Genomic DNA, 18,745 nt, shown 5'->3' on the forward strand with positions numbered 1-18,745 from the left:
CAGTTGAAAAGCAAACAAGAGAATGAGTTTATTCACATTTAATTTGTATCAGGATGCTCTAAGCCGACGATCAGACAAAAACTTGTGAAATAAAGGGTTACACAACCACTAGAGATAAACTATTACCACACGCGACCACTGCTTGTTCACAGCTTAAAACAGTGCAGGACGTCAACTTCCTGTTCTGCCACCGACTTGTGGTTCTGGTGCTTGCAAATGCAACAGGAACGACCATACAGTATAATCACACAGCCCCAGACAGCACACACACAATGATAGACTCACACTGACTGCCGTGGCGTCCCGTTGTACAGCTCGGTATTTTCTTAATACAGATACGGACTAGGTGAGTACCTTTTTTGTCAATTTCAACATTCTTCATCTGCATGACCTTTTTATCGCCTGATATGAATTAGTTGTGGTTTTCATTGACTGATTCCGTTAATGAGAAAATAACTCGGGTCTAATTAGAATCAACTAATACAATACATATTGGAATATGCAGACATTCATTTTGATGACAATGGGCAGCTAAATCGACAATGATTCAGAATGTGTTTTTCTTTAAATATAAGGGTTGTTTCTTAACAAAACAGGGCGTCAGTAATTGTCATCCAGACTTTTTCAAGTAATGCTGTCATCATGAGACACCATGAGAGAGATGGGGAATAGTAAACACAAACACACGGATCCTTTTACTATTTCATCTTCTATTAAAAATCCTTTGCATAAAGGATTTGTTTTAAATTTCCAAAATCTTTTTCTAAAATCAAGTATTTTAGATAAAGATTTATATATCGTTCAGTTCAGTATCGTTCTCTATTATGACCTAGACAGCCTCCAGGTAGTTTCCACCAATCAGCAGGAACCCAACGAACCTACACATTGGCCCATCTGTTTCTTATTCGTCTGTAGGATGTACTGAAAATGTAAGAATAAATAAAATAGTGACTGAGATTGGACACATGAGTTTCGAGTTCCTTTCTGAAACGTAGTGACTTGTCTCAGTATCGATGAGCCACCCAAATTTTGCCAATTCCATTGCTACAGAGAAGTGAGAGAGTAAAGGAGTGCTAGAAAGCTGACTTTGTGATTGGCATGACAATTGGAAATGCTATGGCATTAATCGTCCTACACGCTAATGGGGTAATTATGGATTATTTGTGCCGAAAAAAATGGGATTAGTGCGCCATTCTGCCCGCAAATCCCCATTTGTTAAACAGGGATTTGCGGGCAGAATGGCGCACATATCCCGTTTTTTTCGGCGCAAATATTCCATGAATTACTCCCTAAATGTTAGTTCTTTTTCTATTACGCTGATGTAATCCAATACTGATTTTTTTTTGTTTTTTTAAAAAGATTTTATTGAATTTTACAAACAATCAAACAATACAAACCAAACAAACAGTGCATGTTCCAACAGTTACATTACACATTCTTAACTTCTAACCACCACTTGTTCTAACCCACCCCCCTTTACGAGTCTATTGCATTAAACCTTCCGTTTCTGCATCCTGTGGTTCAGTCCCCTCCTCTACAAGCTCCGCCAGGTCAGCTAATGACCCAAACAGTTCGGCTATCAGTGATTTCCAGGCCATCAGGGACTCATTCTCCTCCTCCCCCCCTGTGCTACTCGCTTCTTGCCATGCCATGGTTTCGGCTTCCGCCCATTTTTGCAAATCTTTCCACCACACCTCTATCTTTAGCACATGGCATGACTTCCATCCCATGGCAATCCTCATTTTTGCAAGCACATAAGCCAGATCCCTCAGCTTACTTACATGCCTGAGCTTCTGTGGTCTGGGAAACCCCCCCAGCATACAGGCCCACACTGTATCCACTACTATCTTGACCCCTTTTTCTTCCATTTTCTCTTTCACTCCCCTCCAGAATTGCTCTATGATCAGGCATGACCAGAACATATGCACCATGCCCGCGTTCTCGTCGTCACACTTGGAGCATGCTTGCCTCCCTGCATTTTCAAACCTCGATATCCTCCAAGGCGTCATATAGGCCATGTGTGTTATGTACAGCTGAATCTGTTTCAGCCTCGCGTTTCTAGACACCTTCTTATGATACCCCTGCGTCCGTTCCCACATCCCATCTCCCATTGGGGCCCGACCTCCATTTCCCAGTCGAGTCTCAACTGCGTGACCTCCTTCCCCACTTTAGACATCAACATTTCGTACAGTCTGGAAATCTCGTAACCCCCCTCAGCTATGTCATATATCACGTCTATGGTGGTGTCTAATTCTTCCTCCAACACAGTTTCAGGCCACATTCTCTTAATCCTCTGTACCACTCTATGATACGTAATGTACTGGCCCTCGTGCAACCCAGTTTCTTCCCACAGCCCCTCAAAAGCAATACTAGAACCCTCCTGCCAAATATCACCCATTGTTGCCACCCCAGCCGGTTCCCAGTGGTTCCTGAGTATCATTCGTAGCTGAGCGTCTGTCCCCGTCAATACAACCAATGGTATCTGCAGTGAGCATGGGGACGGGTCCTCCATCATTTGACATGCCCTGCGCCACACCTTCCACCCCAATAGCATCATTTTAGGGCGCCCCCACCCCCATTTCCGCCCTGGGTACCCACATCATCTCTTTCAAATAAAAAGGTGCACAATCAAGCCCAAACAACCTAAATTCAGAGGTCTCTTCGTCAGAGAGCCATTTGGCAACATACTGCAACTGGCTTGCCACATAGTACGCCTCATAGTTGGGCAGCTTTATTCCTCCTTTGTCATGGAAGTTCTGAAGCTTCCATAACGCCACTCTGTTCCGCGTGCCATGCCACAAAAAACCCCTACACATGCTATTCAATTTGGTGAAGAACTTTTTAGGAATCAGGTACGGTATGTTCCTGAAGTAGTTTAGGAGCCTTGGCAGGACCAACATCTTTAGCATTGCTCCCCGCCCCATCATCGCCAAGGGCAGCTATGCCCAAAACTGCATGCACTTCTCAATTTTTTTGATGGCTACTTCTGTATTGCACCTATGCTCTTCCTCCACAGTGTGGTATATGTCTATCCCCAGGTACCGAAATGTGCTAACCGCCTACGGCACCTGCAATACAGGTAACCGCTCCGCTGGAATCCCCATGTACCCCCCTAATGGGAACAAGCCAGACTTCTGGGGGTTCACCGCTATGCCGGACATCACAGCGTATCTCCCGAGCACTTCCAGAATGTACTGGAGGTTTTCTTCTGGGAAGCGCAGGTACAGCAGCATGTCATCTGCATATAGGGAGATCAAATGCCGCTCCCCTTTCACCTCAATGCCTATGGTGTCATATTGCTGCCTCAGATATATTGCTAGAGGTTCCAGGGCCAGTATGTAGAGCATTGGAGACCACGGGCATCCCTGTCTAGTGCCCCTGCTGAGCTGCCACCTTTCCGATATCACAGATCCTGTCTTAACTCTAGCCAGCGGTTCGCTACATAAGATTTTCGCCCACCTTACATGTCCAGGCCCTAACCCGTAGTGCTTCAGGGCCGCCAGGAGCCATGGTCATTTAACGGAGTCGAAGGCCTTGATCGCATCCAAGGACACAATTGCATTTCCTCATCACTTTCCCTGCCAATCTCAATGATTCTCTGGAGTCGCCTATGATTATTGGTGATGTTTCTATGGGGGACGTAGCCCGTTTGGTCCAGATGTATTAATTTGCTAATAACCCTCTTCAGTCTATTTTCTAAGACAGCAGTTAATATCTTGCCGTCTTGATTCAGCATTGACAAGGGTCTATAGTAACCACAACTGTGCCCAGGTTTATTAGGTTTGGGGAGAGGCATTATGACAGCCTCTCTCAGTGACTCCGTTAAGCGTCCCATCTCGAACGCTTCGTTTAACAGCTCTAGCAGTAGGGGGAGGACCTCGTCTATGTATACTTTGTAAAATTCACTTGGGAGCCCATCTGTCTCTGGGGTTTTACTAGTAGGCAGCTGCCTCACCACCTCCCCCAATTCTTCCAAGGTGATCGGGGTGTCTAGTTCCCCTCTCTCCTCCTCGCTTATCTTGGGCAACCCCATATCCTCAGCGTTTCTTCCATCGTAGCGCAGCTACTTTCCCCATCATCTCCGTATAATACTTTATAATAATCCACAAACGCTTGATTCACTCCCTCCTGGGTGTCCTCTACACTACCGTCTTCTCTCTCTATAGTTCTGATTGTGACTCTGGGGGTCTCACTCTTATATAACCACACCAAAAGTCTCCCCGGTTTATCACCTCCCGCATGCTGTCTATGTATTTTTTATAATTAAGGTTACACAATCTCTCCCAATATTCCGCACATGTTTGCTGTAGCCTAAGTATCAATTCTAGCTTCTCCGCTGTATCGTCTCCGCCCTTTAAGGCCTCTTCTAATTTTTCTTCCGTCTCCTGCAGTTCAGCCAAAACGCCACCTTGTAGGCCCTTGAATTTAGCTATGGCCACTCCCCTCATGACAACTTTGAAGGCCTCGCATAGTGTTCCCGCAGAGTTCACGCTCTCAGTATTTGTTTCAAAATAATTTACGATCTCCTCCCTCAAGTCCTCTCTAAAAAAGGGGTCCCGCAACGCCTCCGCTCGTAAGCGCCATGTCGGGATCCTCGCTCTCTGGGGGCAGTACTGCCATGCGAGAATCAGGGGCGAGTGGTCCAAGAGGACCCTGGCCTTATACTCTATGGCCCTCATTACGACCCAGGCGGTAAGTTACCGCCTGGGCCGTGACTTTACCACCATGGCGTAAACTATGTTTACGCCATGGTGGTTGGCGGACTTACCGCCCCATTCTGACCTTGGCGGGGCGGTAAGTCCCCAATCCCCATTTACCCTTCCCCATGCCCATTTTTGCCCCATAGGGCATAATGGGAGTGGGGAAGGCGTTAATTACGCCACCGTAAATTACGGTGGCGTAATTAACTCCATGGTCCCTTAGCGCCATGGATTTTAACACCTGCTAAAAGCAGGTGTTAAGTCCGCCATGGCGCTAAGGGACCTCGTACTCAGGCGGTAAGGGTCGGCGCTGTTTACGGCGCCGTAAACCCCTTACCGCCTGAGTTGTAATGAGGGCCCATATGTGCAATCTCCGCTATCATTTCAGGTGATGCGAAGACATAATCCAGCATAGTTGATAACTGCTGCGGGGCAGAGCAATGTGAATATTGCCTTTCCTGGGGGGTGCCACACTCTCCATGCATCTTCCAACCCAAAGTCATCCAGCAATGTCTGTAACGCCCTAGCTGCAGGGGCCGGTCTATCCATCTTCCCATCCGATCTGTCCACCCTCGGGTTTAATACGCAGTTGAAGTCCCCTCCCCAGATCACTGCGCTTCCTACACATACGCTCAGGTTCGCACTCAATGTCCTAATGTACGCCACTGTGTCCTGGTTCGGGGCATACGTGTTAACAATGCTGATCTCCCTGTTCTCCACCAGTCCCCTCAGCATAACCATCCTCCCGTCTGTCTCAACCATCACTTGCAATCGCTGAAAAGGGACATGTGGCGCCACCCATATAAGCACTCCTCTTGCATAGGCAGAGTACGATGAGCCCACCAGCACCCCTTTCCACTTCCCTGCGATCGTGTCCATCCTCTCTTGTGTAAGGTGGGTTTCCTGCAGCAATGCAATATCTATTTTCTTCCTGCGCAGGTACAACATAACTTTGTTCCTTTTTAAGTAGCTATTGAGCCCCCGCACGTTCCATGTAAGTATCATAAGGTCCCCCATGGCCTGTTACAGTTCCGTTCCCTCTCCCACAGGTTCAGTTTGACTTTGAATTCCAATCCAATCTTTTTAGGCTCCCATCCCATTCTAAATTCCCTCTAACCGAAAACACACCAAACTTCCTGTTCCCCCTCCCTCCCGCCTCCCGTCCCCTCCCCAACATCACACCCCCCAACTGTTGCCCAGCTCCATCCCTGGATCTCAGGCTCCCCCGCATCTAGCTCTTTCTGGCTCTCGCCTGTACTCGAAGCTCCGCAGGGTGAGGCCGCCCTAGTGGCCAACCTACAACTACTACAACTATAATTCGGGGGGTAGGGTGCTGTCGCCCTGCCGCTCCTATGGCACATCGGATTGACTACACATTTCTATACAATTTGAATATATGTACACGCCACTATATTCAAGTCCTTGAAGTCCATTACAATCAGCAGTATTTTATCAATATATCAGCCTCCTACAGCCGCACCCATTGTTCTTAGCCTTCATCGAGGCACCCCTAGGATGCTCACTCGACGCCTTAACGGTATGCATACCGTATCCCAGTCACTTATCGCGTCCATCTTGGGTCTCTTCCGTGTCTTGTTCCGGGCAGCCCTGCAGATCCAGCCACGTCGTTGCTTCTTCCGGAGTGTCAAAAAAATACATTTTGCTCTTGTGCACCACCTTCAATTTTGCAGGGTACAGAAGCATATATTTTATCCTAGCCGCACGCAGCCTCCTTTTGATGGTCACATAACTGTACCGTTGCCTCTGGACCAACATAGTATAGTCCGGATACGCAGTGATGGTGCTCGAGGCCCTTTCTATTGTTCCACCTTTTCGGAAGTACTCCAGTATTTTGTCGCGGTCTTTGTAGTTCAATATTTTGGTGATTATCACCCGTGGAGGGGCCCCTGGTCTCTGCTTCCTCATAAGGGCTCTATGTGCACGCTCCACTGCAAATCCCTGCGAGAGTTTGCCAGCCCCAATTCCTTGTAGGAGTAGGTTCTCGACGTAGTCTGTCGGGTCCTGGCCCTCCTCACCTTCTGGCAAGCCCACCACGCGAATATTGTTTCTCCTCGCTCTCCCTTCTGCTTCTTCTGCTCGAGACTCCAAGTTAGCCACCTGTTGTTTAAGGGCATGGATCTCCTTTGCATTGTTAGTGCTGGCGTCCGTGTTAGTTTTCACTCCACCTTCCAGGCTGCTTGTTCGTTCCGCCAGCCCCCTGACATCTTGCCTCAGCAGGGAGACTTCAATGCCCACTGCTTCAATTTTAGCCTCCACGGAAGTGCGCAGGTCCAACATCGCAACCCCCCAAGAGTCTTTCAGCTTCGTGATGGCCTCTAAAATCTGATGATTGTCAGCCGCTGTGGTGCCCTCCGCTGGTACCATCAAGCCTTTGGGTGCGATGGCCGCAGGGGAATGTTGTGTTTTGGCAAAAATATCCATTGTGGGTTGTTTATTCTTATTCTTGCCCACGGCCCCTCACGCCGACATTTTGCGGCCTTTGTTGGGCCTCTCTATCGCCATTCAGCGTCCGGGTGCCTCCCCGACCGTCTTTTCCACCCTAATCGGCTGTTGTAGTGATCTTCAAGCAGTCGCACCATCAGCCGCCTCTCGCCACAGCTTGCTGCTCATCAATGCCGAGCGAGCGCTTCTCGTGCCTATCGTGGTGCGGCCTATCTGTTTGCACCCCCACTGCCCCTGGGCTCCTGCCTTCCGGGTCAGCACACAAGCCATCGTGACACAAGGCTCACCGCCACAGGGGTTTCGCTCCGTCTCCACTTCGCCATCATCATTCTTTCCCTGCGGCTGCCGTCTCTATTCAGCCGCTTCGGGTGCTCCAGTTTCGTTTCGTTTGTTGTTGGCCATCTTGTGTGGCAATGGACCGAGCAGCCGCTGTCGTTCGCCGAGCAATTCCTGCAGAATCCCACTTACGATCCTCTCGGTCTTTATACAGGGAGCAGAACACACGTTCCCATGCATGTTTAGTCAATCCTGGAACCAGTGGCGCGTTTTTAAAGGTAGTTTTCACTGATCATATGTCGGATCCTCCGGAGCTGCTCAGGAAGCACGTCCGACTCCATGGCTGCCCAAGCCACGCCCCCAATACTGGCTTGTTTCACACATTTTATCCCAATCAGAAGTTATGTACCATGCCATGTGACAGTGTCACTTTCAAAGCTGGGATAGTGTAGTTGTCTTTCTTTTTACAGCCAGAGGGAGTTGGGCTATATTTGGGCTACTTTCCTGACCCCCATTTTGCTACATGTAGGTTTACCTTTATGGCTACTGTTACCATGTAGGTGATTCGTTTTGGAGAGCTGCAGTACCACTGTCAGCATACAGATGTTCTCCTAAGAAATGTTTCTTATGAAGACATCTTTATTTTGTTAGTGGTACTGCACCGCTCCAATAAAATAAGTTGTCCCCCCTTCTTCCCTTGCACTGTAGCTCTTCACCCGCTTGGGCTGGCCCTGTCCCCCATTGCACTGTCCTTCCTCCCCCTCGTGTGCTGTCCCTACTCCTCCACTTACGATGTCCCTCACCTTTGCACTGTCCCTTCTCTCCTTGTGCTGGCCTTCCTTCCCCAATGTGCTGTCCCTGCTTCCCCCTTGCACTGTCTTTCCTTCTCCCTTGCATCGTCGTGCCTCCCTTTGCGCTGTCGCTTCGCCCACCTTTGCACTGTCAATATACCCCCACCTGCTGTTGCTCCACCCCCACTTTGCCCTGTCACTACTTCACCCCATTTGCACTGTTACTCCTTCCTTCAAATGTTGTGCAATGTTCCTGTGTACTGCTGCTGGCCTACCTTTCATCTATTGGATTTTTGTATTCGTCCTTGTTTTGCTATTTATTTATTATTCCTCCCCCCACAGTACTCCTCTCACCCTCAGTCGCAGCCCTTCATTTGCTCCCATGCTGTCATTGCTTCCGCTCTGTGCAGTCATTCCTCATTCCTTCCCTCCCTGCAATGCTTGTTAGTTATGGCCTATACATGACTGTGACAGAATGCAATTAAAGACAGCTCAAATAGCCTGAGGTTTTTTGGTTTTTTTGATAAAATGATGGAGGTAATCTTGTCTCCTTGAATTAGCTCTGCTAATCGAGCTGACTATTATAATGCTCCAAGCCAAAAAGTATAGTGCACACATGTACCTTATTATTATTATTATTATTATTATTATTATTATTATAAGGGTATTTATTGATTTATTGAGAGCGGGCCTAGCTTCGGGAAGCAACACAGCACTTTAGAATCACAGGGTGAAGAGCCAGTTCAGGGAGCAGAGAAACAAGGGAGTAGGGATCTAACAACAGGGGAAGTAGGGTAATTGTCAGTAATGGGGTCTACAATTAATCAGGGGGGAAACAGTAGGGATCGGATGACCCTATGGTATGGTCGGTAGTGGATGGTGGAAGGCCCTGCATTTTTGTATTTTTACCGCACACCAATGGCCCTGCGGCATGCAGGCGCTGTCTGATGTTGAATGAACAAACAAACAGATAACTAGACAGAAATACGCTGAGAGCCACTAAAGAAGACCATTTACACAAACACGTAATTATCTAAATAAAAAAGTTTTCAGTTTATTTTTGAATTAATAGATTATTAAAGTTATTATATTTCTCTCAAGTCAAGGGATGGCATTCTTGGCTCTTGGTGCTGCTGCATAAAAAGAAAAAAGGCGCTTTTCCTAACCTGGGTCAGCTTATGTCTGGGCACCCCCAGCAGATTGCTGAAAACTCTTAAATCCAACAATACCAAAGGTTTCCTTTTAATAGTGTCAGCAATGTACTTTGGGTTGGATCTGTTCAGATATTAACAGCAGGTATTATTCTATCCTGGCATCAATCGGGAGCCAGTGTAATTTCTTTCTTGCCTCTGATATGTGTTCGTGTTTTTTCAGTCCTCCTATTGCCCTATGGCACTGTTCTGAATTATTTCAAGTCTGGCACAGTCACCTTTTCCCACCGCAACCAAAAGCTACTGCAATAGTCGATCTTGGAGCTGAGAATGGCCATAGCCACTGCCTCACAGCTTTTTTTCTGTGAGATAAGGGCAGATCTGTAATAGAAAGCTACTGTAGTAAGCTCAGGTCAACACAAACCTATTAACTTGGCCTCTCATGTTAAGATTTTGGTCAAGATAGACAACTAGAATTTTGACTTTTTTTGTTTGGTAGCGATTTTTCAGCCTGCTACCTGAAAGTGAGAATATTCTGGTCCCAGTTTGTTTACTCTAATACTTGTGCCTTTTACTATCTATTCAGTTTTGTCATTGTTGGGCCAGCCCACTTTCCAGCATCCAGGCTTAGATCAAGCCATATACATCATTAAATGCACACATATCCTCATGATATTTTCCTGTTATGAGAATGACTCATTGTGTGTCATCTGCGTAGTTAGCAAAGTGTATTCCCCTATCCTCAAGTAACTGGAAAAAGGGAATAGTAAAAATGTCGTATAAGGATGGTGAGAGGCAAGCCCCCTGAGGGACGCCATAATGTGGATGTGCTGGGCTTGCTTCCACGGTACTGCTGCAGACCCTGGTTGATTGATTGATCTGTTTTCTAGGAAGGATTTCACCCATGCTGCTGCATTGTCATTGATGTTTGCCTCTTCCTTGAGTCTATTAATCAGTAGTTTGTGTTCCACCATGTCTAAAGCGGCAGACAAATCCATCAGCATCAGTAATACAGTTTGTCCCTTGTCTATATTTTGTAGCATGTTGGATTTGAGTTCTAATAAAGCGGTTTCAGTTCCATAACCTGGTCTAAAGCCCAATTGCCATTTGTTAAGGATGTTGTGATTAGTCAAGTGTACGAGAATTTGTTCATATGACACCCTATCCAAAAAAAATTAGAAAAGGAGTGCTGGTAATCGGTCTGTAGGTAGTTGGCATGAGGGTGTCAAGTCCGGGTTTTGAAAGCATTGGTGAAATCCATGCGCCGTTTAGTTTCTCTGGCACATGATTTTCCTTAAGTGATGTATTTACGAACTTAGTAAGAATGCCTATCAGATAAGGTGTGCATGCTTTTACAGTGATGTCTGGGCATATGTCTCCCTCACAGTTTGTGGGTTTGAGATTACTGATAATGGCAGTCAGTACAACCTCTGTGATGGGGAACTGTGCGAAAGGGCCGAAAAAAAGGTCAGACTTTACCAAAAGTCTGAAAATGCATACCACCAAAGGTTCGAACACCAAAAGTTCAAACCTTTGGTGGCATGCATTTTAGGTAAGTAAAAAAAAACCTGCTCTCTATACTGTGTGGTACGGTGAGCGGGGTGTTGCGGGGGACACCCCCGCAGTACACCCGAGGGAAAAAAAAATGGGGGCTGCCGGAGTGTCCTATTACAGCACATATATCCAGATCATGTTGTAAGATATAGTCTGCCACCTCTATGGCGTGCTTGGTTAAGGATTTGGTATTCAACAGTAATACTTTGAGTTTATTGGGTATTCCCCTTTCATGCTCTTTATCCATATGTATTATCACCTTGTTGTTTTTTGGGTCTCTGCCTCCTTCACTATACAAGAAGTTTGATGCAGTCTCCCCAGTGCTCAGTTCACTCTCTAGCAAGTTCACTCTCTACAGGAGTTTCTCAAGCCTAATCTCCTCTGTCACGTTTTCCTCCATTTACTGATTAGCAACATGGTAGGTCATGATACCAGAGTTGAGCGTCTTAACTAACATGGGACAGCTCCTTGTATCCAATGGGGGATTTTCATTGTCCATAGTACTATCTTCTCTGTGGTGATTGCCAAACAGTCCGTGACTCTGACTGAATTAGCCGGATGATGGACTGTGATGTTCATGTAGCGTGCACTGATCTCTGCCCACTGTCGCGCAGCGTAGGAGTGCAGAGCACTTTGATCAATGGTCCTCTTCATTCAGTTTTATTGAGCGGTTTGTAGTACATCTACGGGATGCATAATATTGTGGGGAGCATATTGTGGGGAGCAAGGAGATGGGGTGACTCTTACCTTGTAAGAGACGTCGTAATGGGCAGAGATGCGGACGGCACAGACCGGCTTGCCGCTGATGCACCTGAAGATTACGAAATAGCATGTGGAACTAAACAACTCTTGGGAGTTTTAGTGCAATAGAGTTTTTTACAGACAGGTTATTGGCAATTAAAATCTAGGCAATATTTGTAAGAACTAAATGACTGGGATAAGGTATGTGGTGTTAAAGGAATGAAATAGCTGTACAAATATCAAATATTTTAAAACGAATTCCTAAAAAATGTTTATCAGGCTAAAAAATGCACAGTAACAATGTAGCACATATTAATAAAAGTCACCTAGGTGCTAGGGAGGAGCCATGCATTGAAAAGGATGGTCTTGAGTTCCTTCCTGAACTGTAGAATCGAGGGGGCCGGTCGGATATTGATGGGGAGGAGGTTCCAGAGTCTTCGGGTGTAGACAGAGAAGGCCTGTCTTCTGTTTTTTCCCTTCCTGCACCGTCAGAGTTCAAATCTGCACATATCCTTACTTCTGGTGGATCGTAGGCCTCCGGAGAGGCTGAGTTTCTCAGTGAGGTAACTTGGAGACTTCAGAGTGACAGCCTTTTTGATGATGCAGCCGGATTTCAAGATGATACAGGCTTGTAGTGGGAGCCAGTGCAGTTCAATGAGGATCAGGCGATGTGGTCGAATTTGCAGAGTAATTTGATGAGCCGTGCTGCAACCTGCAGGACACATCTCAGTACAGTCAGGGTAGTCGCTGGAATGTCTTCGTAGAGAGCATTGTCACTATCCAGGTGGGAGAGGACCAAGGCTTGGACAGCAGATCTGAAGTGGTTTTCGTGGAGGAAGGGATTTTCCACAAGAGAGAAAGTTGGTACCAAGCCGTTTGTGTCTTCCTTGCTACGTGCTGTTTGAAAGAGAAGTGACTGTCTACGTCAAACCCAAGGCACAGATGGCCAACTTGGGTGTGAAGCCCTCGAGGTACATAGCAGAGTGCATGGTCTGGATGTCCGGGTGTTCGTGTTGTTAGTTAGTCATATGAATTCACTTTTGGAGGGGTTGAGCTTCAGGTAAGCACTGGACATCCATGACTGGATCAATGAGGGGCAGGCTTTGTGTCTGTGAATGTCTTTCGATGGAGGATATCTTGAGGTAGAGCTGAGTGTCATATGTGTATTGGTGGAGTGGATGTTGTGTGGAGCAAGGAGGGTTCCATGTAAACATTATCAATCAGGGGGGAGAGGATTAATCCTTGCAACACTCTACAGGAGATATGTAGAGTTGGTAGTCTTGAGGAATCCATTTGTAGACCCTGTGGTCGAGTAGCAAGGTATGATTTGAACCAGCTGATGATGATCTTGCTCATCCCTATGTGGTGATGTAGATTGACAATAAGTGTCTGGTAGTCTACTGTGTCAAATGCTCAAATGCTACTGTGAGATCAAGCAGAACCAGGAGGCAAGGATGGCCATCATCAAGAATGTTAAGGGCATTGTCAATCACCTTGATGGTAGCCATTTGTGTGCTGCATCTGGGTCTGAAGCTAGATTGGTAGGACTGAAGTAGGTTGTTGGGTTTGATGTGTTGGAGAAGTTGTGTACCTACTGCTTTCTCAAGGATTTGACCTAGGAAGGGAAGGTGAGTAATGGTGAAGTAGTTGCTGGGGTTTCCAGGGTTCAGTGTTATTTTCTTGAGAAGCAGGAGGATTTTTCTGGTCTTGAGGGTCGAGGAGAAGTTAGGGAGTTTTTGAAGATTGTAAGGTAATGGAGGAGTGTTGGAAGTGTTTTGAGTACGTAGACAGGGAGAATGTCATCCGTAAATGGTGTGGCCTTGATGGATGCTAGAATGGCAGTGAGGTCTTCCGTAGTGATTGTCTTGAAAGTTCTCCAGATGTTTGTAATATTGTGAGATGGGATGTGTAGTGTGCTGTCAGCTGTAGCATTGGTGTCTATGTGTTAGCGGATCATGCTGATCATATTGATGAAGAACGAGTTGATGATGGTGGATATTTCAACGGAGTGTGGTATGGGTGGGTCGGGCAGAGGGTTGATGCAGCACTTGATTGCTTTGAGGAGGTCTCTGCTTTCATTGTTTGCCTTGGCTATGACGTTTTGGTAGTAGTTGGCCTTGGCAGTGGTGATGAGTCATCTGGGTTTAGCACAGGATTCCTTGAGCAGGGTGAGGTTGGATGCGCTGCAGGACTTCGGCAAGTCGTCTCTTCTTTTCTGATGGTTCTTTTGTTGAAGCAGAGTTCTTGAGTGTATCAGGGTGTGGAAGTTTAGTCTTGAGGGTGTATTTTTTCACTGGGGTATGGTGGTTGATGTTGGTTGTGGGGATGGTGTTGAGTTCTTGGTCGAGCGAGTCACAGTCCTGGTGTGACTGTCTACTGACATCCCCTAGCACTTGCCTAATATTGGCAAAAGGGCAGGTTCAAAGGTCCGAGGCAGGGGTGGCCTTTTAACTGTGGGAACCTGTGGTTCAAAATATAATGATTGTGGGCCCCTAGATGTCTGGTGGCCATTTGTAAAACAAAATATAATCCATGTTTGGTTTTGGCATGGCGGCTGTTGGGATTAAACACTTATACAGCCACAAGCTATTGGTGTTATTTTATTATCAGTTTGAAAGACAATAACATATTCATGAGTGCCTGGTGTGCATTAAGGTGTCTGAGCTGGCCATACCCAAAACAACCACTTGCATCCCACTCTGGAAACCCCTCTTTGATTCCCCTTAGAAGACATGTCACATATTCCAGGTTCAGCTGGGTATCAGTGATTCAAAGACAGCCCAGACTTCAACAGAGTGCTAATAATTGGAGTCATATTGATATAGGCAGACCGACGAAAGAGACAGAGTAAGAGTAGCAGAGGAGAGAGATCACACCATTTTGGGTTTTGCTAGGGCTCTGAAACGACCTGTTCCCCTCCCCACTTCCAGACAGAGCTCTCTGGGTGTGACATCATAAGATAAAAAGGGCCCATGGTACAGCTGTCAGTGTTAAATCTAAAACAACAGGCATGGACCGGTCTAATCCACGAGGCATTTTGCCTAATTAAGGGTGTACCTGAACACTGGAACCGCGCTCCTCCTCACTGGAGAATAAGGATCCATGTAGGTGCTCCCTGGCAACCTTCCTGGTGTGGAAGCCTAGAACAAATCTCTGGCCCCTGGAGACTATGGGCCGGATCTCCTAGCAACTCAGAAGCAGCACAAAACCTGTCTGCCACATCAGGACACTTTTTGAGTTGGCTTGACTATCCTCGCCTCACTTCGAGCTACTACAGAATCTGCGGTGCTGCCTTTGTAATTAATGCTTGGATTCATTTAACTGCTTTATGACCCATCTCGACAGCAAATCAACCCACTGAAGCCAAGTATCTCACCTCCACTTGACCTCTGACTTGACCCATATAAGCAGCTGATATGCAGCGTTTCCACCACCAACTCAATACAGTGGAATTCTCATCTCGACTCGTTTCAAGCAATGACTCGTCCTGCTCATGGTCATTGACTGAACCCGCCTTGTGTGCCGAATGGACTCATCGGGAGTTCTCACCTCAAATTGTCTCGACATTGACTTGTCATTGGGAATCTCTACTCAACCCTTCTCCACACCATCTTGAACTGCAACAAAGTACCTAAAAGCCTGGCTCGATGGTGTTAAGCCCCAAAGACCAGCATCACGTGATATTTGAAGCAGACCTGCCCCCCCTGGCCTGCCTTAAAGGTCCCTAGTGACTTGTAAAACTCCACTCTCTACCACTTGAATGACATCTTTACTGCCTAAATGATGCACCTCTGTCTTTAACCCGGAGGCCCTCTTAACTCCTAAGTCTGCATTCCCTGTGTGTCCCTTTACAATGGTGGGTTAAAGAATTTACTAGTTTAATTAAAGGGCCCCATTTTCACAAGACCTTGGTTGGAGTTACTGTTATTTTTGTACCACAGTACTATGTTTATTCGGTCTGCTTCTGTACCAGCTCGCACCCCTCCTGAAGAGTATAGCCTTCCTGCGGCCTGCGCTACATTATGAGGCAAAGGGAGCATGCCTGTTAGGCTGTGACTGTTTCACTTCTCTGATTGGGGTAATTGCTTGTTTATTAGTAGCATGGGGCTCAGTGGGGGTTGTATTCGCTACTCATCCCTGTACTCATCAGAGCAGTTGTCATTTCACCACAGTGACATTTTAGCATCACCTAGTGGAGCAAACCACTATTGTTTTAGATAGGGGGAGATGGCAAGGATCTACGTTAAAAAACCAAATCCCAAGCTTGAGTTTCAAAATTGCAAAGCCGACTTGTTTGCATTCTGTAATTCAAGCTTTTGAGATTTTGTTCATTTGTCCCCGGCTTTGCGTTTAATGTTTGCAGGGGACACCCCTACAACCCCAAAGCCCATGATGCCGAACTAGGGCAGCGGGGAGCACCCCATAACCCTCGCTTACCTATTTCAGTATTCAACATTTTCTACTATGCCGAATGCGCAGACAACAGGCATTTGGCAATTTCTTGTGAAGCAGGAGACCGAGTAAAAATACCAAGTCACACAGCGAAGACTTCGCTCGCCTTCACTGGATGGATCTCTGACCACACGTGAGACACACGCCGCAGAAGTGACGGTATCTGTCTGCCCTGATTTCCATCAGGCGCTCATCACGAACGCCTTTATGGCTTCCACAACCATTTCAACCCTGTACTACCTATGTATAAAGCCTGCCACACCACACAGACTAGCCCTGATGAAGGAAATTGCTTTCCGAAATGCATTGGCATATTGAGTCTGATTCACTAACAAGCTGTGGCAATTGCTTCCTCACTAAGAATGTATTAGTGACTTCTCTATTTTGAGACTGTTTCTTCGATAAATCATTATTTTTGAAAAACAACAAAAGACTTCTTCATTAGAACAAGTGCATTACTTTAGATACATGATCTAACTTACTTAAACTTTGAGTAACCTCACACCCAAGTTGGGCTTAACGGAGAGCGGCTGTGTGACTTAGGCCCTCATTCCGAGGTTGGAGGTAAGGGAAAAACAATGCCGGTAAAGGAATACCGGCATCGCTTACCGCTACGGGCTATTCTGACCTGTCAGGCCGCTATTTACGGCACCGTAAACTACTATGCCGTAATTATCGGTCTTGGGTCGCGCGTGCGCCCCAGCATGCCGAAATTAGCGCCATGGCGTAAACCGGAGCTGATCACAAGTAAGGAGCACACCTAAATAACGGCCTCCTTAAGTATACCTTACCGGCATGGAGTACATACAGGCATCTCAGAGAAGGAGTAAAGAACCCTGAGCAGTGGTTCCCAGAACCACAGGTGCACACAATCAGCACAGGTGGAGGCAATGGAGTCTGCCACAGCAGAAAAGGATCACATCCACACACCACACCCCCTCCCACACCAAGATGAGACCAATAGTGGTAGCAGTCCATGAAGCAGGAGGCCCTGCCAGCAAGGGCACAACCACTAGAACTACACCAGCCCCCCCCACTGAGGAGACACAGGGGGAGAAGGAGGAGGGACAGGCCCAGCATGCAGCACCAGTGCAGCCTCCATCACCACCCCAGCAGCCCCCATTCCCATGCAGCAGGTCCGGTCGTTCAAGGAAACCCCTGAGCAGATAAACAACCCCATACCAGCTTGAATGTGACACCATCGCCACCATAGTTGGGCCGAGAAATTACCAGATAAGCGAGCAGAATACAAATACACACTGATCTCCCGGCACAACTGAAGGTGGTGCTTGTGCCCCAAACCCATGCCACAGGCACCTACCAGCACACAGTGGGGCCCATGCATGGCATGTCACAACCGTCCATTACACGGATGCAGAACCAAGTGCTGGATCACCTCCTCAAGCCCACAAGGGGCTACAAATCCCTAACATGGACTACCCAGGAGATATACGCCACAAACGTTGGCCCACATGCATTGGCAGGCATGCCAAATGACATGGGTGCCCCTGACAGCACCCACGTGGATTAGGTGGACCTGCATGGTATGCAGGTGGCGGATCGCAACCGCAAGCAATACCACTCCCCCAACTTGCAGACGGAATTCAACACAAGCAAGAACATCACACAACGGTGGGCCCGACATCCATGAACAACTCATGACTCAATGGGCCAGCTGAACTCCACGCTACCGTGCCGCATGGGGCTACATGCAGGATGACATGCCTGGCTGCTTGGTGAGACTCGTCTGACTGTGTCATGCCAGTGCATTGGTGCCATGAGGTGGGTGCCTGCATAAACAAACTGGGTTGAAATGATGAAGCCAGTGCACGATGTTCACCCCACCAAACACCGTGCCACACAACCAGTGTAATGGCACATGAGTACAGATTCCCACATCGTTGGAGTAAGGCACACACCAAAAACAACATTACCAACATCTGACAAGGCCAAATCCCACAACACATGCACCACTCATTGGCGGCCCCCACAACCGTAAGGATATATAGGAAGACACACTGCATATGCAGAATGTGGCTGCCTCCAGCATGTCACCACACGGAGAGTCATCCCCGTGAGTGGATGAGGGCAGCAGGGATACCACACCACATCACCGGTTTGGCACACCCATAGGAGTGGTGGAATTCACCATAGTATGGAACAGAGCAGTATGATGAATATGAGCCACTGACTAAAGCCAACACACCCAACTATGGATTCACACAGTACACAGCACTTCATGGATCTAACATCAAGACTGCTGCATGCATCAACGAAGCACGTACCACGAGATGTGCGTGCCATTGTTCATGGATCATCGCGTAGACGCACCCCCCTACAGCATTCCATTGCACTGGACAAATATTGTGGCCATGAATGGGCTAAATGCATCCATGGACATGTGCGTATGGGCATCAATGACCTGCTGCCATGTCAGACAAGTTCAGTTCTCCACCATGACAGACCAAACACTTAACTTAATTGGCTAGACATGCAGGTGTTGGTGGCTTTCCCTTGACACCATGGTACGGGACCCCTGTCAGAAACTCACAGAACAGGCCCAGGGAGCCATAAAATACTGGCCATACCCGTGCATGCGTGGAGATGAAGCAGTCAC

General features: G+C 47.3%; 1 protein-coding gene across 1 annotated transcript in view; it reads left to right on the plus strand.

Moving 5' to 3' along the window:
* Positions 1-211: 211 nt before the first annotated feature.
* The window catches only part of GPR141 (G protein-coupled receptor 141), a 299,560-nt gene continuing 281,026 nt past the window's right edge, over positions 212-18,745 (plus strand). Inside the window, exon 1 of the mRNA XM_069613269.1 lies at positions 212-346. The gene's annotated coding sequence lies outside the window, so the exon portion shown is untranslated. The remainder of the gene's footprint in view (positions 347-18,745) is intronic.

This window comes from Ambystoma mexicanum, chromosome 5p, assembly GCF_040938575.1.
Source record: "Ambystoma mexicanum isolate Mex_15411 chromosome 5p, UKY_AmexF1_1, whole genome shotgun sequence".
Classification (NCBI taxonomy): Eukaryota; Metazoa; Chordata; class Amphibia; order Caudata; family Ambystomatidae; genus Ambystoma; species Ambystoma mexicanum.